This window comes from Pteropus medius, unplaced genomic scaffold, assembly GCF_902729225.1.
Source record: "Pteropus medius unplaced genomic scaffold, Ma_sr-lr_union100, whole genome shotgun sequence".
NCBI classification, from domain to species: Eukaryota; Metazoa; Chordata; class Mammalia; order Chiroptera; family Pteropodidae; genus Pteropus; species Pteropus medius.
In genome coordinates, this window is record NW_024340695.1 from 4,005,022 (window position 1) to 4,029,049 (window position 24,028).

The 24,028-nt window shown below is 35.6% G+C and overlaps 1 protein-coding gene and 1 pseudogene across 4 annotated transcripts in view; both read left to right on the plus strand.

Annotated features, from left to right (window-relative positions):
* Nucleotides 1-5,655: 5,655 nt before the first annotated feature.
* On the plus strand, nucleotides 5,656-5,773 carry LOC120604016 (uncharacterized; annotated as a pseudogene).
* Nucleotides 5,774-17,209: 11,436 nt separating this feature from the next.
* LOC120603797 (nesprin-2-like) overlaps nucleotides 17,210-24,028 on the plus strand; it is a 226,721-nt gene continuing 219,902 nt past the window's right edge. For all 4 annotated transcript variants that reach the window (XM_039864585.1, XM_039864589.1, XM_039864593.1 and 1 more), the window contains exon 1: nucleotides 17,210-17,332. The gene's annotated coding sequence lies outside the window, so the exon portion shown is untranslated. The remainder of the gene's footprint in view (nucleotides 17,333-24,028) is intronic.

Sequence of the window (24,028 nt, forward strand, 5' to 3'; positions counted from 1 at the left end):
TTTCAGTTTTAAAATTGTAGTACTGAACATTTCTCTATTCAAGGAATTTCAAAGATAAATCAGAATTTTTCTTCATTTTTCTTTCCCCATTGTTTATTAACAAAATAGAAACAAAAATCCCACTAGCATATTGTTTTTGAGTCCTTGAATGTTTCCCTCTCCCTGAAGTTATATTGAAATAGAACAGATGGAAGCACAGTACGATATGACACATATGCCACACAGAGAGAACAGAATCAAAAGGCTATTAATGCTTTCCAAAACGAAAGAGAGAGAAGGAGAGAGAAAGAGAGAAAGAAAGAATAGTGACGATTCTTGAATTGTTTGAAGAGAAAGTTAAGCTCCTAGACTGTAAACCACTTCCTATATAAATGTCACTTTAACAGTCTTTAAGTTTAAGAATTCCTTTATGGCCCTTTGTGATATTTCAGTGTAAATAAAGAGAAAGTGGAAAGTGACTTTAGAATATCAAAACTACTTTCCAGCTGCAAAAGAAAAAGTTTAGAAAGATTCTCTGTAACTGGTCTCTCATTTGCCAATTTCTTTCTACCCTAAGAATGATTCAAATTAAAGAATTTAGTTAACATTTTTTGAAATCAGTTTTTGTTTTTAAAAGTTCTATAACTTTTACATCATTTTAATTAAAGTCAATATTATTAGATAAGTACTACAAGTACTTAAATACTTTACAGTCAGACCTGAGTTTAAGTCTCAACTTACTAGCTTTGTTGTCTTAGGCACATATTTAACATAGCTTCGTAAAATACATGAAGCAAAAACTGACAGAAGAGCTATAAAGAGATAAACAGATGAATCTACGATAGTTGGAGATTTCAACCCACGTTTCTCAGTAACAGATAAAACAAGCAGACCAAAAATCAGTATATAGAAGATTTGTACAACATACTTTATCAATTCGACCTATTCAACATATACAGAATGCCATCCCCCCAACTACTAGAGTACATATTCTTCTCAAATACACATAGAACATTTACCAAAATAGACTATATGTAGGGCCATAAAGCAAGTCTTCACAAATTGTGAAGGATTGACTTTGTAATCCAAAATATTTTCTCTGACTACAATAAAATTAAACCAAAAATCAATAACAGAAAGAAGATTTTAAAATCCCCAAGTTTTTGGAAATTGAGCTAAGTACTTTAAAAACAACTCATAGATGAAAGAATAAAATACAGTGGAAATCCTAAAATATTTTGAATTGAATATAACAAAATTTGCAGGATATAGCTAAAATAGTGCTTAGAGAGAAAATAGCTTTAAGTGCAAATTTAAAATTTAAAAGGCTGAAATTCAATCGTTTAAGTCTCCGTGTCAATAACCTATTTAGAAAACAGCAAATTAAACCCCAAAAAGTAGAAGAAAAGAAATAAAGTTAAGAGGAGAAATTAATAAATGGAAAAACGGACATGCAAATGAAAAAAATTAACAAAACCAAAAATAGGTTCTATGGGAAGATTAATAAAATTGATAAATTCCTAGCAAGACCAATAACCAAAATGAGATAAGCAAAAATTATCAATAACAAATAAAAGGTGGACTTGTTATAGACCCTATAGGCATTAAAAAGATAAAAATTATTATGAATAACTCCGTGTCAGAAAAATGTGACAATTTAGATCTAAAGAACAAATTATTTGCTAAAAAACAAACCTATAAAATTGACACAAAAGATTTAAATATGAACAACCTTAAATACATAAGAAAAAACAAAATTCAAATTTTAACACTCTTCCCATCATGAACAGAGAGACAAGCATATGAGTGAAGGCACTGTTGAGACAGATGTTTAGACAGGCACGCAATCAAATAAGACAGGTTTGACAACAAGGCATAAAATTTAGGTCTTCTGAACTTTGGGGTTATCTTTAATAGTAAGAATAAAGCAGAATAACCCAAGTCCTGGAAGAACAAAGCAAAGGCAGGCTAGCAGCTCAGATATCACTTGAGTTATTGAGTTCTTTTGATTCTCCAAAACAAAGGACAAAATTGGTCTCTGGTTCTGGTATGAGACTAGGTTTTCCAACACAGTGAATTAGCTCTAGCCACATGATGAAGTTAAAATCAAGTGGGAAGAATCCATGATTATCTTTATGGTGTGTTTAGGGAGTTTCCAGGTCTACAAACGCCTTTTTCTGTTTCCTATTTAATGATTCCAACAGACATTCAATGAAGTCTAGGAGCGTTATGCATCACCATGAGTGTACCCCAGAATCTCTCCCTCCCAGTGGCAGAATCCTTGTGAAAGGTTCTTTTACTCTTCGTGTTCTCTTGCTTTTAGGCTGCAATCATGTTTCCACATCATAAGCCATTTTGCTTATGTGATCTAACTACTTTCGATGATCATTTATTTTAGACCACATTTATTCTTTCTGCCCCTGGATTTGACAGTTCCAGACTACCTTTGTTTCCTTGGCCAAAACGTAGACTTTGGCTCCTTATGGTTCCTATGCCATAAGGTACAGGTCACTCCTAACCTCACTTCTCTTCTAACTTCATCTCATAAGACCCTTACCTAGTCCAAAGCTCCAGGCCCAGTTTTTGTCCAAGAAGGGAGTTTGGGCATTTCAATTCTGCTTGCTTCTGCCTTTTTAAAAGAGTTTCTGCATCTTGCTAGGTTATTTATTGTCTTCTCAGGTCTTGGTCTATATTAAAGAACTTATTTTTGGGTTTCATTTTCTTCCTAACACTATAGAAAGCAGATTATGTCATGAAAAGCACACTTATACTCTTGGTTGTCTTTGTCTTTTTCTTTCACAGGCATGTGCGTGACACCAAACCTTTCGGATCTCAGTTTTATAATCTGTAACTTAGAAAAAAATAATACCTAATTCACACAGATACTAAGTTTTAAATTGTGTGTTTTCTATTCTCTGAGTGGAGGGAATCTGGCTGAGGTTATTTTTCAGTAATTGTTGTGGAAAATAGTACAGTAGAGTAGCTAAGGACATGGGGAGCTGCGCTGCCTGATATAGTGGCACTTAAAATGAAGCTACAGTTGAGCACAATTGAAGTACAAATTGACATATCCTTTAAATTATAATTAATATAATAACCAATGCAATTTACCATATTAACAGACTGAAAAAGAAAAATTGTTTGATCATCTCTTAATATGTGCAAAAAATCTTCACATAAAATCCAACATCCATTTCAGATTAAAAATAAACTCTCAGAAAATTAGAAAGAAAAGAGAACTTTTTCAAACAGATAAAGAGTACCATATAAAATATACAGCTAATATAAAACTTAATGGCAAACGAGTGAATGTTTTTTCCCAAAATATAGGAACAAAGTCAGGATATACGCTCTCATCAGGTTTTTTTTTTTTTTTTTAAACATCGTACTAGGGGTTCTAGCCAGTGCAATAAAGCAAGAACAAGGAAACTACAAATCAACATTTTTTATCATTTTCTCCAGCATGTTGAAGTATTGATCTATTTTCATTAGCTTTTTTCCTAAAAACACATACTTGCCATTTACTTCTGGAGGTAGGGAACGTTAGAACATAATACTCATTTTTCTAAGAATCTTAATGACTATCGAAGTAATTAAAATAGTATACATTATTTTAAAAGCTAACTAGAAAATAAATTTTTTGAAAATTCAAGAAAAATTTTCATGAGAACTATGTTCATATTCTTATTTTATTCTTGCACCTCACAATGATTATTATTATTTTGATTTGTAATATCCTGCAATGACAAAGAGATTTATGGGTAAATGTTCTAAATAAATGTAATGGATTAAAAAATTAATCTACCAAATTATGATTTTCAAATTAACCAGGTGTCCAGAATACAAGTATCACCATCCATGTTTTATGGTGTTTAACTATCCTCATAGAAGAGAAATTGCCAGAAGAAAGTCATAATTGTTAATAAGTTAGAGCCTAGCAACTTACTTGAAATATACCAAAAATATTATTCGTCAGTAATAACGGATACATCGACTTCTAATTGAACAAAAGGAGAGGGGGCTTCCCAGGAAAAATAAAGAGAATAAAATCCATTGATGTTGGAATTCAAGGTGCTTAAAATAAATAGAATTCTAAATGGTACTCCAGAGATAATACTCTAATGGTAATTTTTGCCCCATATTGAGGGAGAAGAACAAATAATACAAAAAAAGAAGCTCAGTTATTTTACATGTAGATTTTAAAAATTAAAAGCACCAACAGTTATGAAGATCTAAGATATGACATGGCATGAAATCCTGATGAGTAGTCAAGGGTTCTGTTTCATTCAGGTAAAAATGAACAAATAAGTTTAGGCAATGCAGATAGTTTAAAAATAAAGGGTAAATGATGTTTTATGGTTTTGTTCCATTTGTGAAAATTCACTGAACTGTGTGTAGTTATGATATATATATTTTTTGTATCCATGTTATTCCCCAAGGAAAAGTTATTTCTGAATCAATCTTATATACTGCTCTTTTGTTAATATTAAAATATTTATTAAATATCCACATATATGCTCCACTCTATCAAATTCTAAAGGAGGTTGAATACACAGATATAGTCCCAGTCTCGTACTTTTCTTTCTCAAGTAGATAATATATGTGAAGACAGACATGTAACAGCCTAAGACACTCAGTGAGCTGACCAGTGCTTGACACAAGTACTATCTATCTTTGTATATGATAAAACTACAGCTAAGTACTAGCACCTTTTCTTTAATATCATCTGTTTATCTTTTGTCCTTGAATCATTGTCTATGAATCATTTAGAAGTAGTATCTGTCCAGATTCATAATTCCCTTTCCAAATCTTATCAAATTAACGACTCCTTACTAATGGCATACAATGTACTTTGTACCCTACTTTATTCCTTTAATCCAGTGTTTTTAAAACTTCAGTCTTTCACTTGCTGTCTTCACAATTGTTGTGATATTTATCATACCAAGTGGGCTATTGTTTTAAAAATAATTTTAAATTGACTCATATTCCTTTTTTTGTAATACCTACTTTAACCTAGTCCTAAGCATTGATATCCATGGAATTGCAGATTTGTTTTTTTAAAAAGGTGTGTCTGTGTATCAACTAAAATAATCATGTGACCCCCAGTGGTATGCTAACCTCACTTGGATAACCATTGTGTTAATCATTGAGTCAGCTTTGCTATCACCTAGTAAGAATGATAAATGTACCAACATAGAATCCTGCCTTGCAGAACATAAGCTGCTTTATCTTCTATCTCAAAGATAGTCTTATTTTTTTGTAATATCTTATAAGTAGACACATTCCAAGATACATATGACAAAGAATATTTAAGGAACTCTTCTGAATTTCTTAATTTAACTTGCTCATATTTTACAGATTAAAATATCTCTTTTAGAAAATTTATTTCTGGGTTTTTCTTTGTTTAAAGTTCTTCAGATTTAATAATAACTGAAATTTACTCTGATAATAATAACAAGTATGTTGCTGTCTCTTCATTCTTATCATGCAGAATAGTGTCAAACAGCATTTGTGGAGTTTAATAAGTAAAGAGTTGGACCTGGAGAAGAAATAGGCTCTCTTTGTTAATTTATTCAAGTCTACTGAGTGCCTTCTTTCTAGATGCTGAACACGGATCAATAAAGAAAATTTTAAAACGGATAAAATCATTGTTATGTATACATAATAATTATTATAGTCCATGGCCATGCTACCCTGAACAAGCCTGATCTGTCTGATCTCAGAAGCTAAGCAGGTTCAGGCCTGGTTAGTACTTGGATGGGAGACCACTTAGGAAGACCAGGTGCCGTAGGTGTAAAAAATAAAAAATATAAGGAATCGTAAGCTGACAAGGTCCTTGCAATCTGTGAGGTCAACCAAGGGTTGCCTTGCCTAAAAAATAAAAATAAAAAATAAAAAAATAATTATTATAATACAAAATTTCATGGAAACTTTTTATATTTAATCTTTATCATTGAGATACTCCCACCAGTGCTTTCTAGTATTTCATTTCTTAAATATTATTCTAATTTTGAAAATCTCCAAATATTTTCATTAATATTTTAATTCATATTTATAATTCTTATTTTAAAAAGTTATTTATTCTCAGCATTTGTGTATTATAAAATTTTCAAATATATAGAAAAGTGCAGAGAGTAATAATGCTTTATTTTTCCACTTGTTCAGACTAAAAACATTGCTATGCTTCATAATTTTTGCAATATCATTATACCAACTATGCTATTATTCTTAAATATGCTTTAGAATGGACTCATTTTCCTGTTATTCTAAAACCTATTTGATTCCTCTTCTTCACTGACACCCCTCAAATTTTGTCAGTTGTACCTTCAAAATACATCCAGAGTTCTATAACTTTTCATTATTCCCACTACCAGCGTCTTGGTCTAAGACACCATTATCCATTGCCTGAATTATTGCAATAGCCTCACAGTGGATTTGCCAACTTCTACCCATACCCCTCCCACCCCACAGTCTTATACTCAATGCAGCACCCAGAATAATTCTGTTAAAATGTAAGTCACATAATATTATCCCTCTTCTCAAACACTACAATAAATTATCACACACAGAATAAAAGTCAGAGTTCTTAATATCTTATTTCTACGAGTTGTCTGTGTTTTTGTATATAGTTATGGTAGATTCATTTTCACTGTTAGATGATATTCTATTATAAAAAAATAACTCATTTTATTCATTCATTCTTTCATTTATAGACATTTTGGAACCTTTCATTTGTTTTGCTTTTATGAATAATGTTGCCACAACAAGAAACGCTAAGGGAAATTCATAAGGATGTAGGAAAGATATAAAATGTAAATTCAGAAGTACAGGAAAGAATTAATAACTTACATTTATGGTCAACTGATTTTCAATGTGAGTGCCAAGAAAATTCAATGGGGAAAAGAGCTTTTTCAATGAATGAAAAATGTTGAGACAGTTGGATATTCACACACAAAAAAATGAAGCTGGACCCCCCTACACCACACTATATACAAAAATTAATTCAAAATGAATCATTGACCTAAATGTAAGAGCTAAAACTATAAATCTCATAGGTGAAATATCCGAGATATATATCTTCATGGCTTTAGGTTAGGCATTGGTTTCTTAATATGACCCAAAAGCACAGCAACAAAAGGAAAAATAGTTAAATTAGACTTTATCAAAATTAGAACCTTTTGTTCTTTAAAGGAAATTATCTAGAAAATGAAAAGATAATACACAGAATGGGAGAGAAAATATTTGAAAATCATATATTAGATAAGGGCCTTGCATTCAGAATGGTTAAAGAACTCTTACAACTCAATAATAAAAACACAAACAACTCATTTTTAAAATGAGCAAAGTATCTGAATAGATATTCTCCAAAGAAGATATGCAAAAGACAATAAGCACATAAAAGATGTTCAACATGCAAATCAAAACCACAATGGGATACCACTGCATATACTCAAATAATTAAATGAAAAAGACAACCACAATGTTGATGAGAATATGGAGAAACTGGAAACCTCATACATTGCTGGTGGAATTGTAAAATGGTGCAATCACTTTGGAAAACAATCCTGCAGTTCCTCGAAAAGTTTTAAAGATGGAGTTACCATATAACCCATATTTTAAGACTTATTCTAATGAGAAGCCTTGACAAATAACCTATAATGAACACTGTTTTCCTCACTTATAAAGTAAAAATGCTATCGATTTGTTGACAATTTACATTTTAAAATTCAAGCAATAAGAACAAAACCCATATTTTTGGCTTTCCAAAATATCTGTAAGAAACTGAAAAGTCAAGTCACAGACCGAGAGGAAATATTTGTAAGATAGTATGTAAATCTGATGGTGGACTATATATAGAACTCTGACAAGTACAAACAATCCAATTAAAAGTGGACAAAATGTTTGAAAAGACACTTCACAAAGTAGATATACACATATGTGTGTATACATACATACACATATACATACATACATACTTACATATATATAAAAGTCTAATTAGCAAATGAAAAAATACTCAACATCACCAACCACAGAAACACATATTAAACCCACAATGACATCTTCACATCCATTAGAATGATTAGCATTAAAAAGACTGATGAGGGCTGGGCGAAAAGGTGAAGGATTAATAAGTACAAACTAATAGTTACAAAATAGTCAAAGGGATGTGAAGTACAGCATAGGGAATATAGTCAATAATATTATAATTACTATGTATGGTGTCAAGTGCATACTAGACTTTTTGTGGGGATAACTTTGTAAGTTATATAAATATCTAACCACTGTGCTGTACACCTGGTACTAATATAATATTGAATGCCAATTGTAATTAAAATTTTTTTTATTAGAAAAAGAGATTGATGATACTAAGTGTGGTAATTGAAAATTTCGTACATTCCTTGTGGAAGTGTAAAATGGCACAATCACTTGAAAAACAATACCAATTTTTTATTTTATTTATTTTATTTTTTTATTTTTTTAAATTAAGTTTATTGAGATAACATTGGTTAATACAATTATATAGTTTCAGGTGTACATTATAATTTGACATCTGTATATTCTCTTGTGTGTTTACCACCCAAAATCCAGTTTCCTTTAGCTACCATATATTTGATCCTCTTTACTCACTTCACCCTCCCCCCTCCTCCCCCACCGCACTAGTAACCACTAGTCTGCAGTCCTCTGGTAACCACTAGTCTATAGCCCATGTCCATGAGTCTCTGTTTGTTTGTCCTGTTCGTTTGACGCTTTTAGGTTTATATCCCACATATAAGTGACATCATGTGATTTTCAATTTTTTCAGTCTGGCTGATTTCGCTTAGCATGATTATCTTGAGGTCCATCCATGTTGTCACAAATGGCAGTATTTCATCTCTTCTTATGGCTGAGTGATATTCCACTGTGTATATGTATCACAGCTTCTTTAGCCAACCATCTATCGTAGGACATTTCGGTTGCTTCCACGTCCTGGCCACTGTGAATAATGCTGCTATGAACATCGGTGTGCAAATATCTTTTCAGATATAGTTTTTTAAGTCTTTGGGTTAAATACCCAGTAGAGGGATTGCTGGATCATATGGTAGATCCATTCTTAGTTTTTTGAGGAATCTCCATACTGTTTTCCATAGTGGCTGTACCAATTTACAGTCCCACCAGCAGTGTATGAGGGTTCCTTTTTCTCCACATCCTCTCCAGCATTTGTTATTACTTGTCCTGTTGATTATAGTTACAATACCAATTTTTTAAATAAACTTAAGCATTTATCTACTCAACAACTGCATTCCTAGGTATTTACCCACAAAGAATGAAAACATATGTCCACAGGACTTGTGCAGAATATTTACAGCAGATTCATCTATAATAACCCCAAATGAGAACAACCAAATGACCATTATCAAGTGTGATATATTCATACAATGGAAATTTAATTAGTGATAAAAGTGAATAAAACATATTCAAAAACACAAACCTCAAAAACATTATATTGAGAGAAAGAGCCAGTATGAAAAGATGGACACTGTATGATTTCATTTTTATGAATTCTATAACAGATAAAATTAACCTATGCTGATAGCAATCAGATAAATGGTTGCCTGGAGGAAGGGATTGACTACAAAAGGGTACAGGGAAATTTTCTGGGCTTATATAAAAATTCTATATTTTGAATGTGGAAGTGGTAACTCAGGTATAAAATTTATTGAACTGTACAATTAAAATCTGTGCATTTTATTCTAAGTTATTCCTCAATAAAGTTTATTTAAAAAATAATGGTACTAGAAATGTATATATGAGTTATTTTTGTACATATTCATATTGGTACATATCATATACATGTACATTTTGTACATATCCAAGATATATATGATGTATACCTGGAAGTGAGAATCCTGTGCCTTACAGTTTGCAAACTTTTAGTTTTACAAGATAATGTGAGCTTAATTTTCAAAATGGTTTTACCAATTTACACTTGTAATGTATAAGGGTTTCTATTGGTCCACATCCTCATCAGTACTTTGTATTTTCTGATTTCTAGATTTTGCCAATCTAGTGGATAAAAATGTTACCTCATTATGGTCTTAATTTAAATTTTTCTGGTTAGTCATAAGGTGTAACATTTTAATCTGAACAAATTTGGATTTCCTCTTCTCTAAAGTTGAAGTTTGACTATTCTATTCGTTTGTCTACTTTTTTCAATGATTTTGTAGAAGTTATACATATATTCTGTATCCTAGACCTTAATTCATTATATGTGTTGAAAATGCCTTCTTTCTGTGACGTGTCTTTTTCATTTAATGATGTCTTTTGATGAACAGAAGTTCTTAGTTTAAATGTGCTTTTTTTCCTCTACAGTTAGTGCTTTTAATGTATTTCTTTAAGAAATCATTCCATACTCTGAAATTACAAAGATAATTTCTATTTTCTTCTGAAAGTTTTAGTGTTTTTGTTTTTCACATCTAAATCTTTAATCCAATGTCTTAGTGTAGGTGAAGCTAAGCTTGCTATAGAAAAGAGAGCCCGTAATAGAGGGTTTAACAAATATAAACTTTTTTTCTCTTTCAAATAAGCATTTTAGCCTGGAAGACTGGTTTTGCCTTATGGGGTCATTCAGGGACCCCAGTTTTTATGATGTCTCTGCCAAGGGTGCTTTACTCGTTGCCATTACATAAATAAGGTATATCCTTTCACTTATTTAGGTTTCTCTTAATTAATAAGTATAGGAAGGAGACATTACTCCTAGGGCTAAGGAACAAAATGGAAGAGGTAGCGTAAATAGAACCTAGGGACTCCCACAGACTGCTCAAGCCTCAAGAGGAGATAGTCCATATTGGGACCTCCGGGAGATGCCATGGGGCTGGTTTTTAGGTATCCCACAGCGAGTGCTCGGATGTCTGGGAGAGTATTCTGAGACTGATATTGCAAGTTCTGGGAGGAAGATGTTAAGCAGTTGAAGCAGTGAGGCCAAAAGATGCTCAAAGGCTGGAGATATAGCTGTCATGCTGTTGGAGGGATCAATAGGAGCTGGAAACAGGAGCCAAGTCCCTTCTCTCCTTCTGCCTTCCTTTCTCTCGCTTATTGGCAAAACCTGAGAGAAATCATCTGGCAGTGGAACAAATAGTGCTGCAGCAGAAAACCTTGTGCATATGTTGTTTTGTTTTTGTGGAGATATCTCCTCAGGGTAAATTCTTAGTGGGATTATGTATAGCTTTACTAGATATAGCCAAATTTTTCTCCATATTGGGTTGAACCATTCATTTTACATTCCTAGCAACAACATATGAGAGTCTTTTTCCATAGAGCCACACGAACAGAGTATATTGTAAAACTTTTGAATTTTTGCCAAACTAATAAGTACTAAATGATATGTCAGTGTAATTTTAAGATTATTCTTATGAACTTGAACATTGTCTCATATATTTGACATTCATTTATGTATCTTTTTCTGTGAATTGTCTGTTCATATCTTTTGCCCATGTTTCTATTGGATTTTGATGATTTTACTCATTTAAAACACACATTAGGGCAATTAGTCCTTTATCTGTCACAGAAGTAGCAACGTTTCATCCTAGTTTGTCATTCATCTTTTGACTGTGCTTATCAACTTATTTCAGAAAAAAAAATCATGATAGTATGATTATGGACTTGCTTTATATTTATATATTAATTTTGAGAAAAGTTGACATCTTTATGATTTTATTTGCCTTAACTAAGAACGAAGGATCCTTTTGTTGAAGTTTACTATTGTGTCTTTCAAGAGTGTTTTAAGATTTTTCTCGTATAAGCTTGCATATTTTTTTGTTAAGTTTACTCTTAAGTATTTTACCTTTTTTCTGCTTTCGTTAATGAGGTTTACTTCTACAGTAAATCTTCTGTCTTATTATTTGATATATATAAAGGGTATTTTCACATGTTAATTTTAAACCTGGCAGCATTACTGAATTCTTTAATGTTTGTGTTAGTTTTAACACTGATTCCAACATTAATTCCTTGAGTTTTCTAGGTGTATTCTCATAACATTGGTAAATGTCATTTCACTTCTTCAGATTTTATGCTTTTAATTGAATTGTTTTGTCTTATTACGTTGGCTAGTCTCCATTAAAATAGTAAGTTATCGTGGAGATAGTGAGCATCCTTGCTTTGTTCTTGACCATAGTGAGAATGCCTTAAATGTATTCTCAGTAAGTAAGATGTTGCGGTATATTTTATTACATTAGAAAGTATCTAACAATCTTATTTTATTGATTTTTAAAAAATAGATACTGAATTGTATCAAAAGCCTTTTCAACACCTGTGGAAATAATCTCATAATTTTTCCTCCTTATATCTATTAATATGATAAATTATATAATGGTCTTCTTAATATTGAACCATCTTTACATTTTTAGAATAAATCTATCTTGGTCAAAAGGTTCATTTTTTGTTTTTTAGTTTTAACAGACTTCATTTTTTAGAGAGGTTTTAGATTCACATCAACACAGAGAGGCAGGCACAGAGAGTTCCCACATACTCCCTGCTACTCCACTCATACAGCCTCTCCCACTATCAACATCCCCCACCAGAGTGATAGATTTGTGGCAACCCATGAACCTACATTGATACATCATTATCAGCTAAAGTTCTTAGGTTCCATTAGGGTTCACTCTTGGTGCTGTACATTCTATGGGTTTGGACGAATGTGTGTTGATACGTTTACACCATCATCGTGTCATACAGAATAGTTTCAATCCTGTGAAAATCCTTCGTGCTCCGCCTACTTATCCCTCTTTCTCCTCAACTTCTGGAAAACGCTGATCTTTTTACTATCTCCAAAGTTTTGCCTTTTCCAGAATGCCATACAGTTGGAGTTATATAGGATGTAGTCTTTTAAGATTAGCTTCTTTCACTTCGTAGTATGTATGCAAGATTCTTCTGTGTCTTTTCATGCTTGATAGCTCATTTGTTTTTAGTGCTGAGTAATATTCCATCGTCTGGATATACCATGGTTTATTTATTCATTCATCTACTAAAAAGCATCTTAGTTGCTTACAAGTTTTGGTGATTATGGACATAATTGCTATAAACATCAATGTGCAGGGTTTTATGTGGATATAAATTTTAAACTAATTTGTATAAATACCAAGGAGTAAGCTTGTATAAAGTATTTTTTTTTAATTTGCTTTTGGGTTCTGCTGCTAATATTTGACTTAGAATTTTTTACAGTCACATTAATAAGTGAGAGTGGGTTGGTCTGTCATATTTTTGGAATTGATATTATACTGGCCTTGTAAAAACAATTTGGAAGGTTTTCTTCTTTCGAAATGCTCTGAAACAATGTATGTAGCATCTAAGTATCAGATCTTAGGATTTAGAAGAATTTCCTTGTGAACTCATCTGGGCCTGGTACTTTTTTGTGTGGATAGTCCTTTGACATCTTAATTTCTTCCAATAAAATTGGTTTGTCTAGGTTTTCTATCTTTACTAGGTTAAATTTTGGCTTATTTTTTATGTTTTCTAAATTTCTGCTTAATTCGAGCCATTAGACCTGCTTGTCCCGAGAGACATATATTAATGTCTCTTATTTGTACTGTTTTTCACTGTGAGCTGAGCAGAAAAATTAATTCAATGCACTGTATTTGAGAGTAAAACAAATAACAAGATATACAACAGGATTCTTCTAAATGATACAATTATTTTTGCTAAAAACTTGTCTAGGTTCTAATCCAGGGACTACCACTACTAGTTTTATGCCATTAGGCATTATATTTTATCCTAAGGCCTCAATCTTCTCCTATGTAAAATGAGATGAGTTATGGAATTTTTAGAAACCCAATACTTTAATTTACCATTTCAATAAAAGTACTTTTGAAATAATACCCTTCTCAGCCTCATTACTGACTAAAATAATTGCAATAACCGCTGTCATCCGTTGAGTGCCAGCTCCATGCTTAACACTTTACAAATACGATTTCATTGAATCATGACATATTTGTTTTAGCTTGTCTTCAAACTCTAGAATGTTGGACTCTGATTCAATTGTCAGAAACTCATTCTATTGGTTGAGTATTTTAGGAGACCATCTACTAGATAAATTGGCAGTGCACACTTATATGTTGTTGGACACAACTTTCTACTTGAGTCAGGACGAGGGTCAGAAAGATCACATTGGGCAAGGGAGCAATTAGCCATTTATTTGTGTTAGTTTCCAGGTTTGGCAGGAAGTAAGACAAGAATGCGATAAGGAGCTCAGGCCTTTACAGGCCTGATTAGACTCTTGAACAAAAGAACAGAGCCATTTTCCTGGCCAGCTATTTTCTTCCCAGGTTTATACAAGTGCTCCCAAAGTGGTAAAAAATATTGCAGCAAAAGATTGTTCCTTGAGGTCCTCAGAGTTAGCATCCTAACAAGGAGTGTTTAGCTCTAAATTAGTCTCCTTTCCTCTTTATTTATTAGTAACTTGTTAATAAAATAGGGGCAAGTAGTAAGATGATCGTACCTTGCCTCAGATTAATTAATATTATACCTGCCTCTTAGGGTAAAAATACTTCTTATTCGTCTTAAATTCCCTTACCCATCTGGCCAATTATTTAACATTATTATCTCCTATTACCATCAAGGTAGATAAATATACCATACCAATATCAATACTCCCCTCCACCTCACTTCTGTGCTCATGGCAGAGATCAATTACTAACCAACTTATATTGTTTCTTGCCAAGCCTAGATGCAGTCCCACAGCCCTTTCCAATATGGCACCAAGTACAAGACTAGAATTTGCTCCCAAGATAAAATCCATTGCCTTTCTTGTTTAGGCACTCCGGATATAAAGACAAGGAACTCACCATATGGTACAGGATGCAGGACTGTAAAAGATAACTGTAGTTCAGAGAAATCCGTACTGTGACGGAGAGGAGTTGCTGCCTAACTTAAAAAGTGGTGAATTTAGTTCCTTTAATGGCATGAGGAAGTCCAACTTGCTCAAATGCCTACTCAGTACAATGTACAGGTATGTATTGAATGTCTGCTTCAATAGTTGTCACCACATGCATGCTTGTGTACCAAGTCACAGATGCTTTGAGTTTGATCAGTTTGCAAAACTTGCATTTGCCACAATTGGAGCTGGTAGTCTCTTAGGTGAGCTATTGGGTCAAATGGGTCTTTTGCTATAAATATAGAGGCCTGATGTAAATAATAGCATGACATCGTACTATGTTATTGTATTATCTCTGTGTTTTTGGTGCATAGAAAAATGTGGGCATGGCTGGGTTCATGGCAACCCTTAGTCTGTCAGTCAGAGGTATAAGCATATGAGCCATCTATTCACATGCTCAGTGTTGTGTTTCAAAAGAAACAGGTGTGTCTTTGTTTGGCTGAGCATTGCATTTTATTTTCATTTCAAAGTATGGAGGATCTGTTTCAGTATTCCTGCCATTAGTTTAATTTGCTGATTTAAAAGTAGGTATTAACTTGGCATGGCTAGGAGACACCACAGGTAATTAGAAGACTCTAATTGGGGGACATCTGAAAACATTCTGAGACATTTTATTCTAGACTCTCTTAAGTGCACTAGACACAACATGGAACAAGAGTCCTTTCGCTTTGAGTACTGTGGCATAGATGCCTAGAAGGGAACATTAATTAAGAAATTATTAATAACGTTTTCTCTAGAGACTGTTACCATGATGATTTTGCAGTATTTACTGTGAAGGAAGCAACTGCTATAAAATGGAAATGAATAGAACAGAGAAGGAAAATAGTAGACAATGCTTTACAGACAGATCCACGAACCCTGGAGCCCAACTTCTCTATGAAATTGGCTCTTTAATTTGCACGTATTGTATCAGGCAAAATGGTTTTTTTTTCTCTGAAAAGACTTCCCAGGACCGGAAGGATCTTTTTGCCTTAGAAACCTTTGCTGTGACCCAAGCCATTAATAATAAATAATGTAAACCTACTACAGTAAGAGAAGTGATACTGTCAGAAAGATTATCTTGGAATACAGAGAATGGCATGTAGATTGGTAGTGTGCTGTTTGTGAAGAGTTGAGCTACTGATTGTCAATAAAGTGTGCATTTCAAATAATTTACCTTAATCATCCCGGTACTCACAGATGTACGAGTTTTTTGTGGGTACTGTTTACAACTAATTTTTTCCATTAATGCATATTAACTGAATTCATTACCAAATATCTCTTCTCTACTCCTTACCACTTATTTAGTTTGCTGATTCATAAGCACCAAATTTAATTAAGTAATTCACGCAAGATTCTGTAGCCATATGATATATGTGAACTTGGACTCAATAAGAAGTTAAATTTGATTGTGATACAAACTCGATAGAGAAATATTTTAAAGTCACTGCTTTCTTTATGTAATAATAGTGAGTTGATACAATATCTTTCATTTAGAAACCTTGAATGTCTTAGTAATATTGCAACAGTAGCACAGTAGATAAGTGGGAGTCAAGTGATGTCATTCTGATTCCAAAGGCATTGAGTAATTTGCTGGAAGATCAAACTGGCACCTGCAGGACGGATTCCCAAGGATCCAGTTTCCACTGAGTTTCAGACCTGGAAGTCGCATATCATGTCATAAAACTCAGGCTGTTCTCCTCTCCAGCGTCTAGTGGGAGGCAGGGACCCAGTAATATGCATTGTTACTAAAAGCCTCCCCTTCCCTCAGGTGACTCTGAGGTCTGAACCATGCTATCAGAAATACTGATCCATATCCTGAGGACCATCTAATCCAAATTCCTCATTTTACAAATAGTGCACAAAGGTTAAAGTGACTTAATTAAGGCCTGCTAGCTAATTCGAAGATCTGCTCTCTTAACCCCGACATCCAAGACTCAGAAGTCCAGGAATGTTAGAAAAGTTCCTCGCAGAAATTGTCCAGAAAAGCTTTTTTGAGTGAGTTTGTGGAACTTCCCCCATTTCCTCCTCCCTGGTTGTGAACCTGTATTCTGAGTTAGCATCTCCCTCAAAACATCTCAGATGTTCCAAAACACGGGAAAGAAAGTTGCCAGCCCTGGGCAGCCGCGGGGCCTGTGTGGGGGTGGGTAGTGGGGCGGGGGGCAGGGGAGGCAGGAGGAGGGCTGCTCCGCCCCCGGAGCTCGCGGGCGGGCTCAACACTGGCCGCCGAGCGGTGAGCGCGGGACTCGGCGGCCCGCGGCGGGCGGGGAAGGCGCGGGGCGTGGTTTGCAGCTTTCCGAGATCCAAGGAGCGGAGCGCTCTGTGCTGCGCGCCGAGCCTTCCGCTGGACTGAAAAAGGGAGCGGGAGACCGAGCAAAAAAGGCGATCGAGGGAGCAAGGCAAGCGGGGCGCGGACCTGGGCCGGCCCCAGCCCGTGTCCTCACTCCTCGCGAAGGCCGGCAGCGGGTGAGCGCGGCCGCAGGGCCCCAGCACCCCGGTGCGCCCCACAGAGAGCGGGCTGGGGCGGGGAGGGAGGAAGAACGGGAGGGAGGGGAAGGGGCGGAGGCGAGGAAGGGAAGGTCCCCTAGCCGTGGGCGGGCGCGGCGGGAGACGGGAGCCCACCCGATGCCAGGGTCCGAGCCCGGCCACGGGAAACTTTGTCCGGGTGGGGAGAGCGGGGTGCGTGGAGGGCGCCGCAAACTTGTCAGCGGGCGAGGCGCTCCGGGGTTGGAGTGAGCGCCAGCGGGTGGCGTTCGTCTCTCCGGCTTCTTTGTGTCACCTCCGGGCCCCAGCCCGCCGGTCCGCCTGGTCGGGAAGGGGGCTGCGTTGGGGGCTTGGCCCTGATCCGGTCCCCCGCCCGCGTCGTGCCCAGGCCCCAGCGTTCGGGGTATCCTGATTGTTTTCGTTCCCCGCGTCACGCCTGGGCGGGAAAGATTTTGAACGCCGCGTGAGATAGAACGCGGAGAGCCGCGGCGCAGATTGCCAAATCGTGGGCGGCGCGAGGCTCGCCCCGGGGACCCGAGGATGGGCGGGCGGGGCGCACGGGGCTGGAGAGGGCGCAGCGACCTGCTGGGCGGGGTACTCGAGGAACCGCGGCGCGCACGGCAGCCGAGCGCTCGGGCTGCTCGGATTATAATTCCATTTTGATTGCTTGGGGTCTTTGTTGTCTGAAATTGCCTTGCGGGTCTGACGGTAGCACCTTCTCCTTAGGTTATTTTTCTTATGTTAAAAGCAAAAAGCAGGGGGTGGGGGACTTACAGGGAATCAATGCAGCTCAAAACATTAGTCACCCTATTTGGTGGAGGTTGAGAAGTCCTGTGTAACATTTGTCTTTGTGGACGCCTGTTATTTCCGAAAGTTATTATTTTCCCCTCCCCTAGTGGAAGGGAGCGTATGAGCTAGTTGCCAGCAGGCACGATTGTGTACGAGCACCAGCAAGTCAGAGCCAAATCGAGCAGGTTCCTTCTAGCCGCTCTCAACACTTTTGCATCGCTCTTTTCTTTTTTAAAGTTTGTTTGATTTCAGACAACTTTCATATGCTTTTCTAAACGTTTCCATAGCTCCGAAGTCTTTCTTGCAGAGATAGGCTCGGCCACTTTTAAACATCCGGGCCATACCTCGCGCGGTATTTACTCTCGAGACCCTGCCATTGAGGCATCGTAAACATCATCAGGGGAGAGTATTGACCTTTCATGAGATGGAACATTTTGTGTGTTTTTATACTTTACTGCATAACTCCTTGTTTAGTTTTCTTTTTGGAAAACTGCTGAGACTCCCAAGGGCTTTTCCTGAGATAATTACTGAATGGCCTTACCCTCCCCCACACCCCTCCCCCACAAGCACACCGAGGGAGAAGGGAACAGGTGTAATTAATTTTCATTAAGTTTACTAGTGTTGCAGATTCTGGATTTGTCAAAATAAATAAAAAGTGGAAATTCATAGTTCTTTGCCCATATGTTTGAGTTTAGGACCTTTATTTGAATTCAACAAAAATCAAAATCAAATCAGTTTGTCAGCTAAGCCTTGTACGTTGATTGTTTTTAAAAAGTCATGTGAATAAGTTTACCCAGTTAGATATTTTACAAGCATTTTAGTGCTTTAGTGCTAATTATGTTTTCAGGACATTGCAGTCTTTTTAGAGAACTGAGTTATAGGCATTATTCTAGGTAATGCCCTCAGTAGTCTTAATAAGTATGGGAAAGGGTGAAAAGCAATTGATTCATTTGTCATTACTCACATGTTTTAAATACAGATTTTCCATAATTTCACAAAATTATTCATTCATTTATTCAAACAAGCTTTTACCGTTTCCCAGGCACTGTGCTGGACTCTGGGGTGCCAAATAATAAGTTACCATTTGCTCTACCACTAAGCTACACTCCCAAGTAACCATTTATGGAATGCTTACTCTGCACCAGTAACTGTTTTACATTCATCTGATAAATATTTATTGAGCACCTACAATGTATTGCGGTAGATGCTATAGTGCAGAGTTATAGTGCAGAGGACAGCACTATGTTCTGGTGCTTATCTACTGGGAAGATAGGCAGAACATAAAAAACATTACCAAACTATTCACAGTCTTTAAAAGGTAAATCAGATTACACCACTCCTCTGTTGAAAACCTTCCAATGGCTTCCCATGGCTGTCTGAGTGAAAAACAAAGACCTGGCAGTGGCCCCCAGAGTTTACCCCATCTGGTTCTCCTCACTTCCCATCTTGTCATCTTTTTTATTTTAACTGCTGCTCTTCTTACTCATACTTCTAAACCAAACTAGCTTTCTTGGCTGTTAAAGGGCCTTTGAATTTGCTGTTTCCTCCACCTGGAATGCTCCTGCCTAGCCCCATATCTGTATGGTTCTGCTCTCTTAACTCACTGTTATATTCTCAGTGAGCCTTCACTAAACCCCAGACTTAAAATCACAATCTCCCTGGCAACTCCCATTCCTCCTTTCACAATTTTTTTTTTTCTCCATAACATACTCTATATTTTACTCATTCGTTTATGGTCCTTACCCCACTAGATTGTACATTCTATCAATGCTGTTGTATCCTCAGAATCTGGAACAGTGCCTGGAATACAGTAGGGGCATAAGAACTGTTTGTTGAATGAATGTTGTTACATGGAAAGAAGGAAACAGCAAGATGATGGGACATGGAATAACCAGGGGTTCCTATGTTAATAGTAAGAAGGCCTCTCTATGGAGGTGACATTTAAGTCGAGACTGATAAGGAACTAGCCACGTTGTGGGGTAGGAGGCTGTGGAGAGGAGAGAAGCATGGAAGATCAGCAGAAGAGATAGCATTGAAAGAGCTCTGTTGTGTAGATTTTCTGAAACTGAGAGAAGGTCATTCTGGCTAAACACTGTCAGCTCAAGGAAGAGATCTAAATGAAGATAGAGTGGTAATCAGGTGAAAGGTCATGCAGGGCCTTGTAGGCCAAGGTTTGGATAAATTCACCTCGAATCCTTGTGTATATCCTATTAGCCCTATTTTAGAGTTTATAAAACTGGACATCAAGGAGGTTAAGTAACTTTCTAAGATTAGAGTAGGTGAATGACACAGCCTAAAATAGGAAGCCAGGCTCAGACTTTAAAGCACTTATATTTGACCATTAACCAACATCAGAACACATAGTCTCTGTCCTGATGGGGCTGTTGGTCTAGTGGGAAGATAGGCCATTGCAATATACATAGAAAAGATGTATTCATGGGGGGCTGTGGTAGGAAGGAAGCATCTAATTCTGCCTGAGAGTTGGACAGGCCCAATTGGAAAAGACGAAATTACTTTTTCTTTATTATTACAAAATATTTCAGATTGGCTACATCTTAATTAAGAAATAATGTTAATGTTAAATGCTGTAGCCTATTCTTTAAGGCTTCATTTTGTGTTTGCTTTTTTTTTTCTTGTTTGATTTCATATCTAGCAATGATCTATGTCATATGCCCTTTTCCTACTTTTACCAACTAAAGGATTGTGTCTGGAATCATGTAAAATCACGTGTGTTTAAAATCACATATATTTAAATTCTAATTCTTCATGACATTTCAGGTTATGCTCTTCCTCTTTGATTGTTTTTATCTTAGACTGTCTGTACTTTGCAGTTTTGTGTGATAATTTTTAAAATAACTCAATATATTGAGTATAATTGACATACAGTAAACGACATATTTAGAGTGTAAAATTATTAATTATTTTACATAGATAGACCTGTAAGACCATCTCTCCCTCTGGCCCTTCCTTTTATCCTCTTTCCCCAGACAACCAGAGAGAGCTTTCTGACTCTATGGATTAGTTTGCATTTTTAGAATTTTATATAAATGGCTTCTTCCACTTAACATATTATTTCGAGATTCATCCACGTTGTTGTGTGTATCAGCGGTTCATTCCTTTTTGTTGCTGAGAGGTATTCCATTGTATGGATATATCCCAGTTCATTTATCTGTTCACCCACTGACTGACATTTGGCTCCCCCCCTCCCACCCCAGTTCTTTTGCTATTAAAAATAAAGCTGCTATGAATATTGAACATTATGCATCATCTTTGTGTGGACATCTGCTTTCATTTTCCCTGGGTAAATGTCTAGGAGTGGAATAGCTGGATCATATGACAGGTATATATTTCAAACTGCTTATACCATTTTATATTCCCAAAGTAGTATATGAGGGTTCAAGTTGCTCTGCATCCTTGTCAACACTTGGTATGGTCAGGCTTTTCATAGCTATTCTCCTGGTTATGTAGTGCTATCTTATTGTGGTTTTAATTTGCATTTCCCTGATGACTAATGATGTGCTTATTTATCATCCGTATATCTTCTTTGCTGAAGTTTCTGTTTACATTTTTTGCCCATTTTTTTATCAGGTCGGTGGCTTCCTTATTTTTGAGTTTCTAGAGTTCTTTACTTTCAGTCTGCTGCCTGTCTTACATTGCTCATCTTACATACTCTTAACACTATTTCTGATCATTTAAAGTTTAAAATTCTAATGAAGTTCAGATTATCAGTTTATTCTTTTATGGATTTATTCCTTAGGTATTTTTGGTGTTGTACCAAAGAATTCTTTGCCTAACTCAATTTCACAAAGATTTATTTCGTAACTGTTATAAAACTCTTAGGAGTTTTTCATTTTACATTTAGGTTCATCTACTTTGAGTTAATTTTTGTTTGTGGAGCAAAGTGTTGGTTGAAGTTCTCCCTGCTGCCAACAGGAACATGTGGCGATTTCAGGAGACAATATACTGTCTGGAGACTGATTTTTTGTGTGTGTTGACGGGGGCATTTGCTAATGGTTATCTAGTGAGTCCAAGCCAGAGATGTTACTAAAGATCCTACAATGAAAAAGAGAGATCCTCTCAACAAAGAATAATTTGGACAAAATGTCAATAGTGCCAGGGTGAAGAAACCCTAGGCTAGAGGTTTATCAATTTTATTGATCTCCTCAATGAACCAGCTGTTGGTTTCATTTATATTCTCTATTGTTTTTCTGTTTTCTATTTAATTGATTTTCACTCTGATCCTTATTATTATTTCCTTTCTTCTGGATTTAACTTGTTCTTATTTTAGTTTCTTTAGGTCATTGATTGTAACCTTTTTTCTTTTTGATATAGGTGTTTAGTCCTATAAATTTCCTAAGTACTGCTTTTTTTAGCATCTCGCAAATTTTGATGTCTGATTTCCTTTTTATTCAGTTCAAAATACTTTTTAATTTTTCTTTTGATTTATTCTTTGACCTCAAGTTACCTAGAAGTATATTACTTAGTTTCCAAATATTTGTGCATTTTTCCAGAAATCTTTCAGTTACTGATTTCTAATATAATTCCATTGTTGTCCAAGAGCATACTTTGTATGGCTTGAATTCTTTTACATTTATTTAGAGTTATTTTATGGCCTGGAATATAATTTATCTTGGTAAATGTTTCATGTGCACTTGAAAAGAATGTATATTCTAATGACACCATGTTAAAGGAACATATCATCAACATGACTTATCGCCATTCATGTTAACCTTGATCTCCTGGCTGAGGTAGTGTTTGTCAGGTTTCTCCACTGTAAAGTTACTCTTTTCTCTCCTTCCGTACTGTACTTTTTGAGAAGGAAGTCACTATGTGTACCTCACACGTAAGGAATAGAGAGTTATGTTCCACCTCCTTGGAAGACATTGCTTTTTTTATACAGTGTGACAATCTCTGCCTTTAATTGGATGTTTAGACCATTTATATTTAAAGTGATTATTGATATGGTTAGGTTTAAATTTAAAGTGATTATTGATATGGTTAGGTTTAATTCTATAATCTTGCCATTTGTTTTCTGTTTTTATTATTTGTTCTTTGTTTCCTTTTTCCTCTTTTATTGTGCTCATTTGGATTAATTGAATATTTTTATCATTCTACTTTATATATTTTTTGGCTTATTAGCTATCATTATTTCACTATTTTAGTGGTTGCTTTAGGGTTTATAGTCTATGTCTTTAACTTATTGCAGTTTACCTTCAAGTGTATTATGCCATTTCATGTACAGTATAAAAACCTTCTAATAGTATATTTCTATTTCTCTCCTTTTGACCTCTGTGCTGTTGTCATACATTTTGCTTTTTGCCTGTTATAAACCCTATACTACATTATTGTTTGAGTAGTCAATTATTTTTTAAAATAATCTAGGTAATAATAATTAAACTGTATGCTTACCTGTGCAAGTTACATAGGTTATATTCATCTTACTGTTGTTAAATGAAAGTAAAGAAATAATACATACTGAGGTTATTGGATTCCTATGTGTGAAAATGTATATTCTGACTTGTAAAGTTAGAATAAATTTTAAAGAAGTAGTTAAATTCAGAAATCAGAGCATAGTTTATTTTCTTAAACTAGATTCACTGAATTGTCATTGAACAGATCATTGCTGTAGTTGAAAGCTACTTCAGGATACAACATTCAGAACATCTGGACTTGGAGAACTCTCCAGACAGGCTCCGCAGACTGTGCTGTGCTTCTTTTCTTTCTTCTGAGCAGCATTAGGAGGAGGAAGGTGGATGTTGGAGAAAGAATCAGTTTGCCCAAGCTTCTCAGGTCAGAGTAACACGTTGGACACACGTGAGCCTCAAGCTTCTGCTTGTCAGTGTCCATAGATTGAAAACTGCAATCTGAGATGCAGTTCTGGATCTCTAA